The sequence below is a fragment of the Silurus aristotelis genome (genome assembly GCF_946808225.1).
Source record: "Silurus aristotelis genome assembly, chromosome: 25".
NCBI classification, from domain to species: Eukaryota; Metazoa; Chordata; class Actinopteri; order Siluriformes; family Siluridae; genus Silurus; species Silurus aristotelis.
Genome location: NC_139598.1, coordinates 8669741 through 8684610, shown reverse-complemented (window position 1 = coordinate 8684610; position 14870 = coordinate 8669741). Strand labels below are relative to the sequence as shown.

The 14870-nt window shown below is 37.9% G+C and overlaps 1 long non-coding RNA gene across 1 annotated transcript in view; it reads right to left on the bottom strand.

Moving 5' to 3' along the window:
* Positions 1–9393: 9393 nt before the first annotated feature.
* The window catches only part of LOC310719888, a 39200-nt gene continuing 33723 nt past the window's right edge, over positions 9394–14870 (bottom strand). Inside the window, exon 2 of the long non-coding RNA XR_014531583.1 lies at positions 9394–9903. This is a non-coding gene — a long non-coding RNA (uncharacterized lncRNA). The remainder of the gene's footprint in view (positions 9904–14870) is intronic.

Sequence of the window (14870 nt, the reverse complement as noted above, 5' to 3'; positions counted from 1 at the left end):
AAACGGTTCCCCATTTGACTGTTTTTTTTTTATGCAGTGTGTTGTGTTCAGGATGAGTCATTATTTAAAAGTGTATCTTTGTTTAATGGGGCAGCAACAATAACCTTCCTATTAGCTGAATACTACTTGTGTTGTCTGGAATTCCACCACGTGTTCTGGAGAAAAATAAATATAATGATTTTCTTTAAACATTTTTTAAGCTGGTACAGCAAGATTTGGGTAATCCCCCAACAGTCTCGAGGGTATGACTCACTTAGCTGATACTAACGAGTAATGACTAATTTACTCAGTGGTAAACTGCTCACTTATCACCGGAAACCATATGAAAACCAAGGCTTTTTCACGAGGGGTTGTCCACGTCATGCACACACACACACACAAACACACACACACACACACACACACACACACACACACACACACACACACACACACACACAAACACACACACAAACACACACCCATTTCATGTGACGTCACGTCAAATCTCTGTACCATAGAAAGCATTCTGACCAGCTACATAACTGTTTGGCATGGGAGCTCCTCTTCCTCCAACTGCAGAACGCTTCAGAGAATGGTGTTCACAGCAGGGATCATCACTGGTAAAAAAAACGCGCGACCTTACAGAACACCAGGCAGGGTGTTTGAGAAATGCCTGAAGTACCATTAAGGACTGCACTTAGCCTGATGACTGCTGGTGACACTGCAGTCTGAAGAATGCTTCTGTTGCATCTAATCATGGACATCCAGATTGAAGAGCAGGTTTTATCTTTAAGCCTTCAGATTATGTAACAATCAGTAGAACTTCAACTGTGACATCTCGTAGTGGTGAAAACTTTATCGCTGCCATTTTCTGGACACTTAAACAATGTTATTCAGGTGTACTTTTTATTGTTCTTGTAATTACTGTTTGGTCTTACACGTCACTTTCTCACTGCCATTATCCAACACTGTTTTTCATTTACTGTTTTACAAAACAGCATCATCTTAAACATTTGTCGCTCTCTACATGTATATATATATATATAAATCTTTTTTTTGCCTGCTGTATGCAGTGTAACTGTGCAAACGACCCAAAGAGATGACTCTTGAATTGACTCTTCACACACACACACACACACACACACACACACACACACACACACACACACACACACATACATACACACACATGCTGCTAATGCTAATGCAGGTAAACACTGCATACCTAGTTACAAATTGTTAACAAAAACACCAATTTAACCACAAATGCTGATTGTTTACTGAAAACGGGGCGTCATTAATTTTTACCAGCAAATTGCATTTCTGCATGCAGCAGGGAAACGCTTCTGTGTTGTGCATCACTGTATATAGTGTCTGTTACATAATGTTTCATAATGTCATGGGGGGTGAAGTTGGATTGGGATATACTCTTCTCATTTGTCGGCCATTCTTTGAAGGCAACAGACTGTACAACAGCCCCCTTAGATTTATTTGTACTTTTGAACTGATAACTATAAAATGTGTTTGATATTGCAACTGTCACTTTAACTTACTACAGCTTCCACTTACTGTAATGCTTTGTTGTTGCTCATTTGAAAAACAGGAAAACCAACTTGCTAATGCAAGATTTTGCATGGGCTGACTAATAAAACCCTCAGAAAAGATTAGACTGTGGGTTACTCAGTTAAACGAACTGAGTTATTCGAACTAGATTTGGGCTTTATATATGTGGCGGTGCACCAAACCCAGCCATTAGGGTTGCACAAGCCAGTGCACTCTTAGTGCCGGTCCCAAGCCTGGATAAATGGGGAGGGTTGCGTTAGGAAGGGCATCCAGCGTAAAACATGTCCCGAATCGAACATGCGGATCATGAATACGGATGATCCGCTGTGGCGACCCCTATTGGGAGAAGCCAAAAGAAAGAAAGAGTTTGTGGCGGTGCAGATTTAGCCAGAAGAACATTAGTGAGATCAGTCACTGATGTAAAGTAAGGAGAGATGGAACACTTTAAGTAATTACTTCAACGCATCCCAAAGAGTTCAGTGGGGTTGCGGTCTGTTCAAGATTTTTTCACTCTAACATTGATGAACCATACCTTCATCAATTCCCCTTTGTGCACAAGTATATTATTCTGTTGTGGCCAAGTGAACAAAATAGCTATTGTGAATAACAAGGTATGAAAATAGTTATTTTTACTCTGGTTTGTGTCCTGTGCTGCCAGGGAAGCCATTTTTCTGAGAAGGTGAACTCAGTGGTGGGTGGTCAGTGCCAGCAAAGCCTTCTCTGCTGGCCTAAACACTATCAGAAGCACTGACCTACATTTACAACCTAAATTCTATGCACTGCTTTCAGTACGTGTATGTGGATGTTAGATTTTTTGTCCAATCAGATTTTAGCCGCTATGTTCTGCCATGTCAATCTAATCTGCCTAGGGCCTTGCAAAGTCTGTTCTGCTGGCCTTTTTTTTTTTTTACCATAGTCTCCTTAATAAATAGCTCTGTTTCTTTAACCAATCTGATTTCATATTCCACTCACAGGGCAGCTAGTTGGCCCAGCGTTTTTCCGTCCTCTGATTGGTTGGTCAGAGGGAACTTATTACAGCCAAGTTCGACTGGCAAAACACGTCTGTAGCGCACTGCACACATTAATACATCTGAGTTAGACTTTTTTTGTCTAAGTCATAAAAATGCCTACGGAGCAAGAGAAAATTTATTTGGTCACGCCAAAGGAGAGGTCGGCCAACCCTGAAGCTAGCTAGCTTGTCTCAGCCCAGGAAAGGGATTGTTCTCCACAGACCAGCAGATAACCACTGAAGGCCAGGTACCAAATGCACGGCCCACCACTGGGTGAACTCAAAGACATAGTGCTTGTAATGATCTAATTTGGAATACAGTGCAACCTTGATACTCACGGGGGTGACGTTCTATGACCCATCACGAGTAACAAAAAATGGTGAGGTTTTGACTTTTTACTAATACAATAATAAAATAGTTTTTTATTTTTTAAAATGTAATTTATTAGTACAAACTCTGTTTTGAAATTTTACTCCGGAAATTTCGAGTAACTTTGAGCGGCTTCTCGTGCTATCTGGTTTTTCAGTAATAAACGAGGTCGCGAGTGTCAAGGTCACGGGTATCGAGGTTCCACTGTATAATTTTTCCTGGTAAACATAACTTAATTATACTTAATACATACATTTATTAAAATAAAAGTATCCAAAAGTGCAATTGACATATAAAGTTAATTTGATCCTTCTGGAACACATGCTTGATGAATGGGCCTATTGACTCAAAGTTTTGGGTATTCCAATTTCATTAATGTTTATATAACTTTTTATGTCAGTGTTTATGATTATTAAAATATAAATGTTCAAGTGTGGTTTAAAGTTCATATTTGTTTAAAAACTCCTAAAGTGTGATTTCAAGGTATGTAAACAATGGCATTGTTGCTAACATTTCTCAATGTTTCTTGTACATAGGTACTGCTGTATTTGAAATGGTTGGAACCTTGTACTTACAAGTGTCCATCTGTAATTCAGCTGTAATTAATATCAACAGTCTACTACAATGGCTTCAGACAGCAGTTTGCATGAACCATTCAGCATTTTAGAGCCTTTCACTGAACAATAGGCCAATGATGGAATTGTAATGAATGGACATTCTGTGCCAATCAGATGAAGATGGGTTCCTTAAAAGGTTTCTTCCTCGTACCATCTTAGGGAGATTTTCCTTGTCACAGTTGCCACTGGCCTCCAAATGTATAATCGTTTTATCTCTATAAAGCTACTTTGATGCTTTTACACAATGTCCTTTGTTAAAATCACTATACAAGTAACAATTAATTTAATTGTCCATAAACATTTTATCAATTTCTTTAAAAAGTTATCGGATAATTGGATATTTGAAAAAAAAAATCAGATATTTGGAAATATAAAATAACACATAAAGGGCTGTGCAATCTAAGTTTAATAATCAGTTCTGAAGTAGTAGGATGTGGCCTGATGGAAGGTGGAGAGGATTAAAGCATTTCAAAAAGTAAAATCTGCTATACCTGAAACACAGATTTTTTTTGTTGCAGATCTCCTGGGAATGTAGCAGAAACATGTCTGTTTATAGTAACTGCTGTTTATTTGCAATAATATTTCAGCTGCTGAAGAAAGGGAAAAAAAATATTCCCACAAAACATTTGCACCATCTCTCTTGACAAGACAGATAGCAATAGGTTTTACTGATCACAGATAAAAGCATTTAGATCTGAAGTAGACAAGTTTGGAATTTCAATCAATTCAATTTTATTTTTATAACACTTTCAACAGTATATATTGTCACAAAACATTTTTACCGAGATAAATAGATAAAGTAATAAATAATAATAATATTAATTAAAAATTATTAATAATAAAATAAAACATTTTTCTTTATAAGTTTTTCTCATTCAAAGTGATATAATGCCTCTAAAAAAATTTGAATTTACCAGCTGTAAAATGACAAGGAAAGGTCTTGCAATTAAACATCCTGTTTTAAAAAACAAAAGTACAGTACATAAGAGACTGACTTATAAATGCAAAGCATTTTAATTTATTAAAGAATAGTTCATAGATTATCTGTTTATAGGTAAAAATTACTTCTTGAAGACTTATAGCAGAGAAACAGCAAAACCAATATCCATTGACTTTTTTTCTTTACCATTACAAAGATCTGACAATGGAGACTTCCTACTAAAAGCTTCAACATATCAATGATTTTATATCTTTCTTAATTATTCTTATAATCAGTTTATTAATGGATAATGATAATTTTTAGCATCCACCACACCAGTGGTCCACACTAGCCCTAGCCCCAACCTTCACCCTCAGTATTAGTCATTCATAAATTTGGGCTGATCATGTTAGTGAGAAAAAGGAATTCAGTAATGACTATGCATGAACAGGTTCTCCTGTGTGTGGGTTGAGTATGTGTATGCATTTTTCTTTCCTCTCTGGATGTCTTTAGCCTTCACTGGGCTGTATCCTCCCCCAAGAACAGGGATGGAATGCAGGATCCAGTGGGAAAATCAGTCAATCGGAACTCAGTATCAGGTGGACGGAATGGCGCTCAAGGGGCATCACTTCCTTACCCATATTATTCGCTTACAGATGCTATCTTCGTGCGCACACACACAGACACAGACACAGACACAGACACAAACACACACACACACTCACACACACACACACACACACACACGCACGCACGCACGCACGCACACACACACACACACACACACACACACACACACACACACACACACACACACACACACACACACACACACAGTTCATTGAACTTTCATCACACATACATATTCCAACTTGTGTGGGAATTTAGACTGGCACATTCCTATTAGTGACAGATAGGTAAGTGGTTACTCAATCTCTGATGGGAGTGGAAGAAAGGATTACAGAGTGAGGGGAGGGAGTTGCAACATATGAAGAAAAAAGACAGAAAGCAAAATGAATATAACTAGCCTCATGAAATTCTCATGAAATGTCTTTCTTTTATTCAGAATGGTCACAGAAACCTGTCTATAGGAACAGAATGTAAATGTAATAATACAGAATGTAAAATATACAGAATCATGTATGTCTCATCTTTCAACAGGACATTAAGCATTCTAGAGGGATGAGTGAATTCTATAGGGGGGTTTAGCAGTTCTGTTTATTTATAATGTACTACATTCTATAACCTTTAGTAGTCAAGCTAAAACAAATTTTGAGTCACAAGTGAAATGATGATTCTTACATCTGATTCATGCATGAGAGATAACAGAAGACTTTAAGCACTCTTTTCTATACATGATCAAAAAGTGTGTTCAAGGGGCAGAAATGGTCTGGAAATTTCTAACAAAGGCGGGGTTTTAGTATTTTCATATGACTTATTGATAGATAAACAGAAAAATAGACCAATGAACATATACATTATCATGCCAGGAAGCTGGTGATTATGCAAGGTCCTCTACTTTGACTTATATACTTACTTCTCTGTTGAAATCTTGCTTTTTTAGTAATAAGAGGAACATATGTCTTTATTTCACAACTAAAAAAGTTGCCTTTAATCTGTTAAAATAATTGGGATATGTGCATATCGGCATTTTAATAAAATATTACAAAACATTTGATTACAAATAATCTAACACTGACAAGTTCATCATTATCATTATCATTATAAAACAAAAATAAAATGTATTTTAAATTGTAGTTTAAAATGGAGCAATAAAGGATAATGTCAGACATCACCTGTGTGTGTGTGTGTGTGTGTGTGTGTGTGTGTGTGTGTGTGTGTGTGTGTGTGTGTGTGTGTGTGTGTGTTTTAGATGTCACTTAACTGTCAAAGGTCCCTGCATGCCAGGCATGTCCTTCACACCATTTTTTCAGCAGACATGAGGAAATCAGATAAAATCTCCAAAGTCATTTTTTATGTAACGTCTTCACGGTGTTTCTCATGCTGAAAATGTGCAAACAGTTAAAAAATCTGATGTATACATGAGATTCAGTCTCTGTCATGCACAATAACCTGTGCATGTTTCTCCTCTGTACAAAAGTGAATGTGAAGTGCACTATTAACGTATTTTCCGGACTATAAGCCGCTACTTTTTTCCCACGCTTTGAACCCCGCGGCTTAAACAACGAAGCGGCTAATTTATGGATTTTTCCTGGGTTTTTCCTGGTTTCACAAGCGTCATGCCAAAAAACTGAACCCCATAACATTAGACCAAGAAATTGCAGAACGGGTTCAGGTGAACCAATGAAGTTATTTATATCAAATCAGATGCGCTTCCACTGAATCGGGCCGCACCACATCATAAATATGGATTAGGTTCCTCTGATGTTTGACCTGCCGCTCACTCGGACTGTCGACAGGAAATGTGAATCATTCATCACGCTGAAAACAACCGGGCATGAAAAAACACACTTCACCTGTGTTCTGAGCTGCATGGCATCGGGAGAAAAGATTCACCGATGGTGATTTTTAAACGCACGACGATGCCAAAAGATAAACTCCCGAGAGAAATTGTTGTGAAAGGAAGGAGGAAGACAGTGAACAATACATTTCTTGGTAGGCTACTGTTTAGATACATGCCGTGTAACAAACACTGTGTTTCGTTAAAGCCTGTGTAAAGTTCATTAGTTTCAATGTAGACACCTGCGGCTTTTAGACAGGTGCGGCGTATTTATGTTCAAAATAAAAATCTTTGTCAAAATCAGTGGGTGTGACCAATATTTAGGTGCGTTTAAAAGTCCGGAAATTACGGTATTCTTTTTGTGCCTGTACAGTGAAGTCATCCACCATTTTATTTAGTTTAATTATTTATTTATTTTAGCAATTCTGTTGTTTATCACCTTATACCAGTTATTTCCAGCATGATACTGCACCATGCCACAAAGCACATCATCTTAATGTGGATCTATGAACATGTTGAGGAGTTCAGTGTTCTTCAGTAGCCTCCTCATTCACCAAAGACGAATCCTATAGAGAAGCTTGGGGATGAGATATTGTCATTTGATGACATTTGCAGCATCAATGTACAGCTGACATACTGTATCTGCATTATATGCAATATATACATTATTATATATAATTATATGACTGATGTCACCATGAGCCAGAATGTGACTGGTGAGTTTATAAGCACTCCTCCTCTTCTTCTTCTTCTTTCGGCTGCTCCCATCAGGGTTCACCACAGCGGATCATCCGTCTTCCATACCCCCTTGTCCTCTACATCTGCCTCTTTTAACCCAACTACCTGCATGTCTTCTGTTACCACATCGATAAACCTCCTCCTTAGCCTTCTTTTTTTCCTCCTTCCTGGCGGCTCCATCCTCAGCATTTTCCTACCAATATACCCCATGTCCCTCCTCTGCACATGTCCAAACCATCTCAATCAAACCTCCCTCACCTTGTCTCCAAAACATCCTACATGCGCTGTCCCTCTAATAAACTAATTTCTAATCCTGTGTATCCTCGTCACTACAAACGAAAACCTGAACATCTTCAGCTCTGCTACATCCAGCCATACAACATCGCAGGTCTCACCACAGCCCTATAAACTTTACCTTTCACTCTCGCAGATACTCTTCTATAACAAATCACTCCTGTCACTCTTCTCCACCCACTCCATCCTGCCTGCACTCTTTTCTTTACTTCTCTAACACACTCTCCATTACTTTGCACTGTTGACCCCAGGTACCTGAACACCTCCACCTTCACCACCTTTTCTCCCTGCAACCGCATCACTCCACTGCCCTCTGTCTCATTCACACACATGTATCCTGTATTACTCCTACTGACTTTGATTCTGCTTCTCTCTAGCGTGTACCTCCAGCTCTCCAGGCACTTCTTAACCTGCTCCCTACTATCACCACAAATCACAACAGGAAGGTGCTCAGTGCCAATCTTCGATGCAGTCCAACCTCCACCTTGAACCAATCTGTCCTGAACCAACCTATTGCACACTTTACTGCTGTCACACTGTCCTCAAACTTTTCCTGCACCACCCTCACCGACCTCTCTGCCACACCTGACTTCCTCATACAATACAACAACTCCTCTCTCAGCACCCTGTCGTACACTTTCTCTAAATCCACAAACACACAATGCAACTCCTTCTGACCTTCTCTATGCTTCTCACATCAACATTCTTAAAGCAAATAATGCCTCTCTAATGCTTTTCCTCAGCATGAAACCATACTGCTGTTCACAGATGGTCACCTCTTCTCTTAGCCTGGCTTCCACTACTCAACCTCATGGTGTGACTGATTTTACTGACTTTATTCCCCTGTAGTTACTGCAGGTCTGCACATCTCCCTTATTCCCTTATTATAAGATCGGTACCAGCACATTTCTTCTCCAGTCAAAAAACTTCCAAAATCTTGTTAAACAATCTGGTTAAAAACTCCACTGCCATCTCTCCTAAACATCTCCATGCTTCTACTGGTATGTCATCTGGTCCAAGCGACTTTCCCTCTTTATCCGCTTAATCGCTGCACTCACTTCATCCTTACCAATCCTATTCACTTCCTGCTTCATCTCCACATAATCCAACGAACAGTAGCCCAATTTCCACTGGTACCCTGTTGGCTAACAATACCTATGACGGTCGTTGATAACCTGGGCCTTGACCGATCTGGTATGAAATTCTGGTTCGTTATCCGCATATTTGATTTGGCATGTATATGCACTGTTAGAGGAAAATAAATAGTCAATACCTGGGTGGTGTGATGCGGCCTATTGTAGAGCAGAGTTACTTTTACACCCGCATAGTTGATTTTCGAACAACCTATCCAAAAGTGTCTCATTCCATTTGTACTACAACAATCTGTTATGTATTTAGTTTTTGTAAGTAGTAATTAACAAAAGACAGAACATTTTAAAATGAATGTATAATTATGTTTAATTGAACATATAATCAGCTCATCCCCGAACTCTTCACCATACAAATAATTACACTTTTATAAACACATTTATGTAGAATGTACAATGCATGATTTTATCTGTGGGCATGAGTATTCCTTTCACATTTATTTTTCCTTTTACTTTAACAAGCTTTATTGCATGTCAATTTGCAGGAGGACTATGGAAGTTAAGTCATCTACATCAGCTGATAAAATGGGAACTACAGAGGATGTGAAACTGAAAAAGTACTCCATGTACAGGACAGAAAAATACTCAGTAAAAACTACTGAAAAGTGTGTTATTATGTATTATGCAACTTATTGTACGCAGCCTGAGACCTTCAAAAAGTTTTGTGTTTTACCTCAGAAACCTCTAACTGTTTACAGATGTTATGTCCATGTCTTTTTTAAAAAATCCTTTAATGTGTCTTCATGGAGGCTGGTTTGCACTTGGACTTGGAGATGACATTATTGGCTCTTGCAGTTTCATGCTGAAACACATTTTAAAACAAGGAGCGAGAGAAAGTAAGGAGAACTTCAAAGAATGTTAAGAACAGGTTAGCTTTAAATATACACCTATATGCGTCTTCGTTTTACCAAAAGTGTTGACGCCCCACTTAAAAGCCGTCTGTAGAATGATAAGTATGAGTACTTTACGCAACTTATGCTAACAGATACCTTTGGGGTTTTCACACAGACAGAAAAAGTATAAAATACATTACTGCTATTTAGAAAGGAGTCAAACTACTGCATTCTAAAAACCAAACACTATTTTCTTACAGGCACTGTCACATTTTTATCTTAAGAATTAGCTGTCAGTTTTTATTTGAAACAATGATGGCCTGTCATTTCATTTGTATGCCTATGGGGAGTATGGAAAAGAGAGAAATTTAGTATGTAACATTACTATCCAATTTATTATTATTTTTAAATGTACTAGTTTACTCAAGGCTACGCCAACAGCTGTAGAAAAACAAGACTTCCAGAGCCTGAGAATACTCACTTTTTGTGCTTAACATTACTGACCTACTTATAGCATCCATTTGCATCGTACGTAGCTGCAACTATTTATTATGTCCAAATTTCTGCAGATTTATTTAACAGAGATTCATATAATCTTTTATTTGTTTTGGAAAGATATTAACTTAAATAATCAACTTTCTAATCAATGTAGAAGAAATTGTAATGTCACTTACTGTGGCTAAACATATTACACTCTTTAAATTGCTCTCTTCAGTTCGCACACTCATAGTCTAGAAATTTAACTTTATATTTATCCTGTTCACCCAAAGTGGCCCTACAAATGCGGAAGGGCAAAAAAAAAATAAAACAAGCATTAACCCAAGCACTTGATTTTTAAAGTGGTCTATTTTGTTGTGTCCTCTGATTCAATGCTACTCTCAATTAACAGTGATTTAGTTGGATTTTATATGAATGCTTTGTTTAAATGTTGTCCATTCAGAAAAAAAGCACACATGAGCATGCACTGTGTACAGACATTTGCATAGGCTACCTGGCAGATATGACACATGTGTAGACACATAAACAAACAAATACAACCTTTGTAATCCATAGGTCAGGTTTTCAGACAGCAGACACTGTGGTTGTTTAGATATTCTCCACAAATAAATTTGAGCATGGATATTGCATATTAAAAGAAAACGCTTTTCTACTTTTACCCTACAGTGCTGTGATATGAATTTTTATATTCTGCGTTTTACCGCATGATCTCAGTATCTCAGAGCTTCATCTCTCATCTACACTCATGCCAACTCAAAAGAGAAGATAAAAACACCACTAACCTTCACGAAAATATACAGTGAGGAAAATAAGTATTTGAACACCCTGCTATTTTGCAAGTTCTCCCACTTAGAAATCATGGAGTGGTCTGAAATTGTCATCGTAGGTGCATGTCCACTGTGAGAGACATAATTAAAAAAAAAAATCCATAAATCACAATATATGATTTTTAAACTATTTATTTGTATGATACAGCTGCAAAAAAGTATTTGAACACCTGTCTATCAGCTAGAATTCTGACCCTCAAAGACCTGTTAGTCTGCCTTTAAAATGTCCACCTCCACTACATTTATTATCCTAAATTAGATGCACCAGTTTGAGGTCGTTAGCTGCATAAAGACACCTGTCCACCCCATACAATCAGTAAGAATCCAACTACTAACATGGCCAAGACCAAAGAGCTGTCCAAAGACACTAGAAACAAAATTGTACACCTCCACAAGGCTGGAAAGGGCTACGGGGAAATTGCCAAGCAGCTTGGTGAAAAAAGGTCCACTGTTGAAACAATCATTAGAAAATGGAAGAAGCTAAACATGACTGTCAATCTCCCTCGGACTGGGGCTCCATGCAAGATCTCACCTCGTGGGGTCTCAATGATCCTAAGGAAGGTGAGAAATCAGCCCAGAACTACATGGGAGGAGCTGGTCAATGACCTGAAAAGAGCTGGGACCACCATTTTCCAAGGTTACTGGTAATAATACACTAAGACGTCATGGTTTGAAATCATGCATGGTACGGAAGGTTCCCCTGCTTAAATCAGCACATGTCCAGGGCCATGTATTGCGAGATTTTGGGGAACAACCTCCTTCCCTCAGTTAGAGCATTGAAGATGGGTCGAGGCTGGGTCTTCCAACATGACAATGACCCGAAGCACACAGCCAGGATAACCAAGGAGTGGCTCTGTAAGAAGCATATCAAGGTTCTGGCGTGGCCTAGCCAGTCTCCAGACCTAAACCCAATAGAGAATCTTTGGAGGGAGCTCAAACTCCGTGTTTTTCAGCAACAGGCCAGAAACCTGACTTATCTAGAGAAGATCTGTGTGGAGGAGTGGGTCAAAATCCCTCCTGCAGTGTGTGCAAACCTGGTAAAAAACTACAGGAAATGTTGACCTCTGTAATTGCAAACAAAGGCTACTGTACCAAATGTTAACATTGACTTTCTCAGGTGTTCAAATACTTATTTGCAGCTGTATCATACAAATAAATAGCTCTTCGGTCTTGGCCATGTTAGTAGTTGGATTCTTACTGATTGTATGGGGTGGGCAGGTGTCTTTATGCAGCTAACGACCTCAAACAGGTGCATCTAATTTAGGATAAATTAATTTAAAGGCAGAATAACAGGTCTTTGAGGGTCAGAATTCTAGCTGATAGACAGGTGTTCAAATACTTATTAGCAGCTGTATCATACAAATAAATAGTTTAAAAATATACATTGTGATTTCTGGATTTTTTTTTTTTTATTATGTCTCTCACAGTGGACATGCACCTACGATGACAATTTCAGACCCCTCCATGATTTCTAAGTGGGAGAACTTGCAAAATAGCAGCGTGTTCAAATACTTATTTTCCTCATTGTAATGATCAGCAGAATGTTGCCTATAATGTACTTTAGAAATGGGATAAAATCAGGAGAAGAGGATTGGCACATATACAGCTGTAAACATGTTCTGCTGTCTTTACCCAGATTCAAAAAACAACCTTTTAATTGTATGTTTTATAAAAATTAATGCAAACTTATATATGTAATGCAATATCCACACACATTTCAAAACTCTTTTTTTTTTTGGAAAAAATATCTCTTTAATTTACTGCTCAACAAACCAGCAGCTTCTAAAACCCTTTCTCTGCATTTAACCCCTTCTGCATAGACATGTTTATGCACACTTATACAAATGTGCAAATCTACCTTAACTGCCTCTTAAAGTTAACTCTTTGTCACCTTTCATGCACTTCGACTGCTGCAGATTCTTGTGAATTGCTCGGTTTGTTATTGCCATGTATATAAGATGGAACTGATGGCCAACTGTTTAGTCTACTTTGTATACACAACAGCCATCACTTCCACCAGAGACCCAGTAGCATGGACTCAATCAACTGACAGATGTTTAGGGTTAGTTTGCTATTGTTAGCGTCACTGTGCCATGTTAAGAGTGGAAAATCCTCAGCAATAACCATATGAGAATCATGTAGAATCATGTTTTCAGTCTGAACCTTGCTTGAATCCAGGTCATGCCACATGTTTGCTTACCCATGTGTAGTATGCACTGAGTATATGACGTGAGGTGGTGAAGATAAGAGTGGGAATGCCTAATAAAACACAGCATGACTTTTTGAGTGTCTTGCTTATGGGGCTATAGAAGGACACTATTTCTAAGGACACACAATAAAAAAAACTGATTAATACCAGTGAACATAATCAACTAAAACATTTATTGGAAATATAACTAGCAGGAATGGTTTAAACTAGGAAAAGACTAATAACACCAAATGTTTCAAATGTTAATAATTTTAAATACATGCTGGCATGCTACAACGAAAAAAAGAGGGTCTTTGTGGATGGGTACCCTTATATATAGAGCGAACAGATAGAATGTCCCACTTTTTTATGTCACTGTAAATAAGTTACAGTTATTACTTTATTTTAAGTGGAAGTAGGACATGGTGTCCCCTTCATACTAAAACTGAACCTGGTCTGAACCCAGGTCATGTACCAGAGTGTGTGTTTTAGTTCCAGTACTCTTTACACTGAACCTCTGACATTAAGAACTCCCAACAGGATAGTGATGAGGTTTTGTTAAGAACTTTAAAGAAGGGGAGCAATTATTTAAAATGGGACTGGCTTGACATGTTCCCACACAGACTATGAGCTTGCACACTTTTGCCCTTGAGTGACTGTGTTATTTATAATAAGCCATTTAAATACATGCGTTCCAATGTATATGAATGCAAAAACACACTTCTCTATTTTCTATTTTTCTTTGAGCAGATTCCTGGGAAGTGATTAATCTTCATACACATATAGCAATTTTATACATACTATTAGCCCTAGGTATATATACAGTAAGTTTAGCAAACTTCCTTCATGAGGAAAAAATACAACAGACATGATTTCCTCAAGAAAAAAAAAGATGGAGTGCTTCCAGGGTAACCTTTACACTGAGCAGACTATTTATAAAAAATAGAAAGGTTCATGTTGATGAAGGTGAAATATCAACTGCATTTATTTTATCCCAGTTAAGGTCACTATGCTTTAAATTACCAATATGTGTATTCTAGAAACAAATGAGCTCATTTAAATAATCATGGGTTGGTACAAGGGAAATGTGGGAGTCAGTAAAGTTGTTAAAAAACATTTTTCCAGACGGAGAAGAAAACAATAAATTCTTGGAACCATTCAGGAAATAAAGCAACCTTTAATGATGAGCGCTTCCAGAATTCCACAAAACCCACATTTTCTCATGGAAAATTCAATTAAGTCGTGTAGCCTATAGGATGTCTGGTAATAGTTGGACTGTGGTCCAACTCTGTTTAGAAATCATAGCTAATGAAATTATTCTATTTATTTACTATGGTTTAGTTCAGCAAGAGTTCATGTACTAAATATATTGTAGTAAGACAAAGTCTATCTTTTTTTGGCCTGATAAACTGCCAGGAAGGCA